The sequence below is a fragment of the Oreochromis niloticus genome, unplaced genomic scaffold (genome assembly GCF_001858045.2).
Source record: "Oreochromis niloticus isolate F11D_XX unplaced genomic scaffold, O_niloticus_UMD_NMBU tig00008597_pilon, whole genome shotgun sequence".
In the NCBI taxonomy this organism is placed as follows: Eukaryota; Metazoa; Chordata; class Actinopteri; order Cichliformes; family Cichlidae; genus Oreochromis; species Oreochromis niloticus.
This window is the reverse complement of record NW_020329308.1, coordinates 1-8,538: the sequence shown is the minus strand read 5'-3', so window position 1 is coordinate 8,538 and position 8,538 is coordinate 1. Positions and strand designations below refer to the sequence as shown.

General features: G+C 39.6%; 1 long non-coding RNA gene across 1 annotated transcript; it reads right to left on the bottom strand.

The window, feature by feature from the left end:
• Positions 1 to 1,300: 1,300 nt before the first annotated feature.
• LOC112845681 (uncharacterized) lies at positions 1,301 to 1,536 on the bottom strand. The gene is made up of 2 exons (XR_003218551.1): positions 1,498 to 1,536; positions 1,301 to 1,404 (listed from the first exon to the last, which is right to left on the bottom strand). It is a non-coding gene; the product is annotated as an uncharacterized LOC112845681 (long non-coding RNA).
• Between the last annotated feature and the right edge of the window lie 7,002 nt (positions 1,537 to 8,538).

Here is an 8,538-nt window from a genome sequence, read left to right as displayed (position 1 = left end):
TGTTCTGAGTCCCCTCCTGTTTACGCTCTACACATCCGACTGCTCCCTACCCATCTCTCAAACACCATCATAAAGTTTGCGGACGACACCACTGTGGTTGGACTCATCTCAAGGGGGATGAGTCGGACTACAGAGATGAGGTCAACAGACTGACTGAGTGGTGTTCAGTTAACAACCTCCAACTGAACACCACGAAAACTAAAGAACTCATCTTGGACTTCAGGAAGGGCAGAGCAGACCCGGCCCCACTTTACATTCACGGGAACCGTGTGGAGAGGGTACACTCCATGAGGTTTCTGGGCGTGCAGATCTCTGATGATCTCTCCTGGACTGCAAATACCACTGCGGTGGTAAAAAAAGGCCCAGCAGCGTCTCCACTTTCTGAGAGTGCTCAGGAGGAGCAACCTGGAGGAGAGGCTGCTGGTGACATTCTACAGAGCCACCATAGAGAGCATCCTAACGTACGGCATAACAACATGGTATGCAGGGTGCTCAGCTGCAGACAGGAAAGTACTGCAGAGGGTCATCAACACAGCCCAGAAGATCACTGGCTGCTCTCTGCCCAGCCTGGAGGTCATTGCAAACTCCCGGTACCTCAGCAGAGCTGGCAATATCATCAAGGACCATTCTCACCCCAGCAATCAACTTTTGAACTATTACCGTCAGGCCGACGATACAGGTCACTAAAACCAGGACAAACAGATTCAGGGATAGCTTCTTTCCCAGAGCTATCACCGTTGTAAATAAGCACAAAAAATGATTGAACCTGCTTAACTATACCATACTGTCACTGTCATTATATTATGCTGCTATTCGTACTGTCATACTGTCATTATATTAATGCTGCTATCCTGTAAATATCATGCTTACTTTTGAGAGTACTTACGTGTTTTATTGTACCTTTTATATTTACATTTATATTTATTATTGCATTTTGCACCAAGGGAGTGGCACTCCAATTTCGTTGTACCCTGTACAATGACAATAAGGCTATTCTATTCTATTCTATTCTAAAGTTGACCTTTTGCTTTTCATGTTGGAAAGACACTTTCTTGCACTGAGGTCTGCTTATTGTAATAATATCTGTACTTGTTTTTACACCTTTTAATGTTAAAGTTGACCTTTGACCTTTTCAGTGTTGGAAAGACACTTTCTTGCACTGAAGTCTGCATTGTAATAATATCTTGTACTTGTTTTTACACCTTTTAATGTTAAAGTTGACCTTTGACCTTTTCAGTGTTGGAAATGCACTGTCTTGCACTGAGGTCTGCTTATTGTAAATATCCTGTACTTGTTTTTACACCTTTCAATGTTAAAGTTGACCTTTGACCTTTTCAGTGTTGGAACGACACTTTCCTGCACTGAGATCTACTTATTGTAAATATCCTGTACTTGTTTTTACACCTTAAACGTGACCTTTAACCTTTTCAGTGTTGGAAAGACACTTTCTTGCACTGAGATCTGCTCATTGTAAATATCTTGTACTTGTTTTTACACCTTTCAATGTTAAAGTTGACCTTTGACCTTTTCAGTGTTGGAACGACACTTTCCTGCACTGAGGTCTGCTTATTGTAAATATCCTGTACTTGTTTTTACACCTTTAAACTTGACCTTTAACCTTTCAGTGTTGGAAAGACACTTTCTTGCACTGAGATCTGCTCATTGTAAATATCTTGTACTTGTTTTTACACCTTTTAATGTTAAAGTTGACCTTTGACCTTTTCAGTGTTGGAAAGACACTTTCTTGCACTGAATCTGCTCATTGTAAATATCCTGTACTTGTTTTACACCTTTAAACTTGACCTTTAACCTTTTCAGTGTTGGAAAGACACTTTCTTGCACTGAGATCTGCTCATTGTAAATATCTTGTACTTGTTTTTACACCTTTTAATGTTAAAGTTGACCTTTGACCTTTTCAGTGTTGGAAAGACACTTTCTTGCACTGAGTCTGCTTATTGTAAATGTCCTGTACTTGTTTTTACACGTTTAAACTTGACATTTAACCTTTTCAGTGTTGGAAAGACACTTTCTTGCACTGAGATCTGCTCATTGTAAATATCCTGTATACTTGTTTTTACACCTTTATTGGGACAAATAAATGCAGATTTGCTGTGTGTGTGTGTGTGTGTGTGTGTGTGTGCGCAACATTGGCATTTGTTTACTCAGATCCAAGGCAGGCCAAACCTCTGTGTTACAACCTAGATACAAAAGACAGACATTCACAATATATGGGTACACAAGTCTGTTTTATTTCAAAGTGTTTCAAACTTTACAGCGTTTGCAGACCCAGTGTCCATCATCCTGCATTTGGCACAGGTGAATTTCTTACATGTTGCACAGGTAAATCTGCTGCGATTCCTGTTGCAGCTCTCTTGCACTGGCACTGCGTTGTCTTTACAGTCCCTGGCACAGCTCCTGCAGCAGCCTGCCTCTGTGCTAAGATTTCCTTGTGCTGCATGAATCGGCAACGAAGTTGCTGAGCTAGAAGACGCAGAAACAATCTTCTTTGCCTGTCCACCCTGTACATGCCTTGTACAAAATGTAGGCATTCACTGCCGCCAGGTCCAGCATATTGTAGAAAACCGCTACTGACCACCTGCGTGTTGCTGATCTTACAGAATACATCCGTGCCATTTGGTCCAACACGTCTACACCACACTGTAAAAGCAGAGCGAGAGAGTCATGAGTATATGTTTTTTTCTATAGGCCTGTATAGCACACATCAGAAAACATTGTAGCACTGGTGTAAAATTGTACACACATTCACATACCTTCATGTGGTTGTAGTCTGTGATCGTGTTGGGTTTCCTCTTTCTGCCGTCACCGATCGTCACGTCTTGGTGCATGGAACTTAGAACACACACAGTCTTGTTTTTTTAGGTGCATAAATTGTCAAGGACACACTGCCACTTCTAAGCACTGAAGTGGAGAATACCTCTCGCTTTGCAGTATCTTTTGCAAGTTGAGGAAGTTCACGCCGGACTTTATTCACCGTGCCCAGTAATGTTGTTTTGCGCTGCAGCAGTCTGTGCGACAGTGACAGTGAAGTAAAGAAATTGTCTGTTGTGACATTTCTTCCATCATCCAAAAACGGCTCCATCAGTTTCATGACCACGTTCTCTGCCAGCCTCTCTCCCTTCTGACGACTGGGGTCCTTTCCCAAGTAAGGAGATGCACTGCAGACATATTTGGTGTCCAAATCCGTGGCCATCCAGAACTTGATCCCAAATTTGTCTGGCTTGGTTGCAATATACTGGGTGAATGGACAACGAACCTTGGTAGGGAACAGCTGTTCATCTATGGTCATGTGTTCCCCTGGAGTGAAACTCTTAGCACAGTTCTCGTTGAAGCGTGTCCAGATGTCGGAGATCGCTGCAAATTTGTCTTTTCACCCGTTCTGCCCGCGTGTCCCTGTCATCAAATCGAAGGTGTTGCATAATTGAAATGAATCTATCTCGGGGCATTGTCTCTTTGATTAGTAGCACCAGAAAACTTTCTGACCAGCAATCCACAATGGCACCAACAGGACACATGATTGCTCTTACAAACAGGATTGAAATGAATGCCATAAGTTCATGAACTTAAAGCATAAGTCTAGTTATACACACAGACACATCTATATCATATATATATATATATATATATATATATATATATAATGTGTATGTGTGTGTATGTATATATATATATACATAACACACACACGCACACACACACGTAGATAGATAGATATGTGTGTGTGTGTGTGTATACATACACCAAATTTTTGAATACACGTGTCCATATTTATGCTTCCAGATTGTTTGTATAGTGCACTTTCTATACTGTGCCTTGTCCACTTTTTTGCAATGACAATGCAGATTTTCCACTTGTGGGACAAATAAATGCAGATTTGCTGTGTGTGTGTGTGGTGTGTGTGTGTGGGTGTGTGTGTGTGTGTGTGTTTGTGCAACATTGGCATTGTTTACTTAGATCCAAGGCAGGCCAAACCTCTGTGTTACAACCTACATACAAAGACAGACATTCACAATATATGGGTACACAAGTCTGTTTTATTTCAAAGTCTTTCAAACTTTGAAACGAACCTTGGTAGGGAACAGCTGTTCCCTACCAAGCATTTCTTGCAGCTGGCAACAACGGTCGTGCATTCAGTATAGTTGTGACTTCCGCAAAAAATGTGGTCAAAATCTCATGAGTAAGTTGAAGCATTTCTATCAGGCATTTCTGAAAGTTGTAACACAGAGGTTTGGCCTGCCTTGGATCTGAGCAACTCTGAGTGAGCAAATGCAAATGTGCCAGGCCTCAAGGACAATGGGTGGTTTGCACAACAAAAGCTGTAGGAGAAACAAGCTGACGACCTGTGAAAATCTCAGCAGGGGTGCTTAACACCTCGGGACTTGCACCAGAAAATAAAAAAGCCAGTAATTCTAGGGAGTAGTGGGTTTAGGGAAGTTACGCAAATTTGCGCAGGATAGTAAACCTAGTGTTAAACCTACAATGTGAAGTGCCTTGGCATTCATTTTGTTGGCACCATACAAATAAACTGAATTGTAATGAATATAATATCAAGCCCCACACTTCTGCCTTTATATACACTTTGTCCAAAATACTGGCTCACACCACCAAATCAATGCACAAAGCAGGGTCCACAAGGACATGGATGAGCGTGTGTGGTGTGAAGGAACTTGACTGACCTGCACTGAACCCTGATCTTGCTTTGTGGACTGAGTTCATTGATTTGTAGGGTGAGCCAATACATGTGACAATTAAGTGTAAGTAGCTGCAATAATTTTTAACAAACGGGTAAAAGAAGGGAAAAAATCAACACTGTTGCACTCAAAAACCTGTTGGACAGAGACAGCGTCTTGCAAGATGGCAAGAGAGCTTGTCTTCATTGTTGCTCATCTTGTGTAAATGTCCAGAAAGCATGGGCCATGGATCATCTGTGGAGACACAGGTAACAACACACTGGTCACTTAAATTATACAAGAAATTCACTAAAAATGGCAAAAACAGTTACCTGATTTGAAGTTCTCCACTCAAATTCAGTAAGCCACTGGAGGAAAGTTGTGACATGAGGGTTAATGTGAACAACCTTTCGCTTCACAGTGGTCCCAGTCCTTCTGCTTGTCCCAACCTTGGAGGTACATTTTGTTCCCTCTTCAGGGTTTATCCTTACAAAAACCTTGCACACGCTGACTCCTGGTATTCCAGGTTCAATACATAGAATGAACCAAAGAAGACTGACATTGCATCAGCAAAGATGTTCTCTTTGTCCAGCTCAACAATTACACGCCCCTCTGCACTCACCATCCAGCAGGTGGCGGTCATTGAACTTTGTCCTTAAATGTATAGGGGCAACATGTTGTCATTATGCAACATAAAATAATTTCAATACTTCACTTCTTCACACTGTCTAGATAGTCATAAAGCAAATAGCTATGTACAGTTAATTATTAATGGCCTTATGTACATAAGTCCGTTTAACATATTATAATTGTACATAATTGGGAATTATTCTGCCCATTAAACACACCTAACAAAGAGTCAGCCCAGTTAAATTACCGGAGATGAATCAACTGTATGGTGATTTTGGAGTTTATAGTTTGTTCTGCTGTTAAACTTTACAGTATTGACTTCAGTATTTTTGCTGTTGGTGTAGCTAGATTACTATGTTGATCAGTAATATGTAATGTGAAATTTGATATTGTTACTTTGCTGGATTCACTGAGACACATGTCCAACAACCTTGGTTATAAAGGAAATTACAGAAATTTGAGCTAACAAAAACAGAGACTATACCTGTGTCCACGAAAAGCTCCTGTGCCAAACAGAAATTTTAATATGGTCTAATCAGCTCTATTTCATAAATGACTTCTTACCAAGCATAATCAGCCTTGGGGTGCTTGGCAGGCTTTTAACATGCAAACTGAACAATATAAATTTGCGTGCACTGAAGCCACAAAATTTAGAAATACACAGTTGCAAAAGTTCAGTGACCAATTACCTTTCCTGAATGACATATGCAATGCAAAAAATAAGAGTATTGTCAATAGGGACCAATTCCCAGTTTTTACATGATCAAAATTATTCACAAAAGGCTTCAATAAACAGAAAATGTGTGCTGACAAGAGAGCAGTGCACAAAAACGAAAGATATTTGAGCTCGACGCTTTAATGGGTTTAACATGACTTAGTCAGCACTCCGCACCGTACAGGTAGTACAAGCACACCTGAAAACACTGACCAGCTAACAGCTTTAAGCATTTGGGCGCAACCTCGGTAGTTCACCGATTCACCTGTTGCAAACGTCCAAGTTTCTATCAAGTCTCAAAATCCATCGGCAACTATTACCTAACTAGTCTTTTGAGTCTCCACATTCATAGCTATTGACATTTTGTCTTAGCATTTGAATGAAAATATCCTGGTAGGGTAGCTTAAAAGTCAAAACAAACAGTAATAAGAACGCATTTCGGACTCTCTCGAATAAGTGAAAAAAACACTTACCTTCAGACTGATTAGCTGGTTCCGATCCAACTTTAATGTGTCCCATGTCAGTCCGTTTTAGGGAAAAGTGTTAAGTGGTTTCATTTAATTTTGGGATACTCCCGCATGGACGAGCAATTTGGAGTCTAGCAGAGTTATCACGAATAGCATACGATCTTCAGATATAATCCAATCAACCTTGCATTTAACCCGATTGAACATCCAGTTACCTCTGACTACTTCTAAGTTGCACATGTTAACGGTCTCATCATCACTCTGTGCTGCAGCGAACTGGATCTGTGGCACAGAATAGTTGATGGTCATGTTGTTCTCCTGCTTTGCAGCTTTGTTTGAGTGTGAATTGCGGCTTAAACGTGCAAAACTAAGAGAAGCAGATCAATATTTTCTTCTGTTGTTATTTAATGGTGGTTGGCAACCAGCGAAAGGAGCATTAACCACTCGAGCAATATTTTCTATCCCCATTGTTGTTTTGAAAGTGAATACCCGACGTGTGCGTCATACGTCACGTTGTACGTCAGGTGAAGGTGTGGTGTCGTCGGCTATCGCACCTGTCGCATTAAAAAGCTTTAAAAACGTAACAATTGCTTTAAAAACACAACCCAACGCGCTAAACTGTGATAATGTGCAGAGCATATTATTAGGTTAGTTCACTGTAGTTAGGCAGAGGTGTCTTAAAAAGAACCACCTTATACAAAACAAATGAAGGTCCAGAAAGAATAAGAGAAAAAAGGAACACCCTGCTAAATTAAGTCATTTTTAAACATTACTATAAAAATAAGTATACTTCAATTATATTTCCCAAGTATACCTTACCTAGTACGTATACTAATAATGCTTCTTGGGACTATATTGGCCCCCGTTTTAGTACATAACAGTATTCTTGAAATTAACTTTTAGATGTACTTTTTGTTCACCATAATTGTACTAGCATAATGTCATAATGTCTACAAGAGTATAATTAAAATATACGCGACTCTATCACAATACTAACCTTCAAGTATACTATTAATTAATAGTATTACTGATGTTTCACATTGTTTGACTTAACAAATACATTTATTAATATATGAGGTTCCATTCAGTTCAAGGAATTCAATTTTAGTGTGGCTGCAACTTACTCCTTAAGTTAAAATTATGCTGTAGTTTATATGTTATACTACTTTCACAGTGAATCACATTTTATGGTAATACACTCTGAATGAGGATTTAAGTAATTACTCTTAGATCTACAGTAGAAAACAACAGAAAGCCGGATGGTGTAATAGTATAATCTCAGTAACATCACCAGTTGTTACATTTGCTTATTTTACAGCTGTTTCCATGAGTACGGTGAGTTACCGTCAAAATAATGTAATCTCATGGAATTTTCCCCACAATTACATGCAAATTACAGTACTAAACTGCTAACATCCTTTAGAGTTTTTTACTGTTGATTTTGCAGTACTAAGCTATGGAAATTACTGCAAAGGCTAACAGTGTTGTTTTTACACCTTTTAATGTTAAAGTTGACCTTTGACCTTTTCAGTGTTGGAAAGACACTTTCTTGCTCTGAGGTCTGCTTATTGTAATATCTTGTACTTTTTACACCTTAAAGTTGACCTTTGACCTTTTCAGTGTTGGAAGACACTTTCTTGCACTGAGATCTGCTCATGTAAATATCCTGTACTTGTTTTTACACCTTTTAATGTTAAAGTTGACCTTTGACCTTTCAGTGTTGGAAGACACTTCTTGCTCTGAGGTCTGCTTATTGTAAATGTCCTGTACTTGTTTTTACACGTTTAAACTTGACCTTTAACCTTTTCAGTGTTGGAAAGACACTTTCTTGCACTGAGATCTGCTCATTGTAAATATCCTGTACTTGTTTTTACACCTTTTAATGTTAAAGTTGACCTTTGACCTTTTCAGTGTTGGAAAACACTTCTTGCACTGAGGTCTGCTTATTGTAAATATCTTGTACTTGTTTTCACCTTTAAAGTTGACCTTTGACCTTTTCAGTGTTGGAAAGACACTTTCTTGCACTGAGATCTGCTCA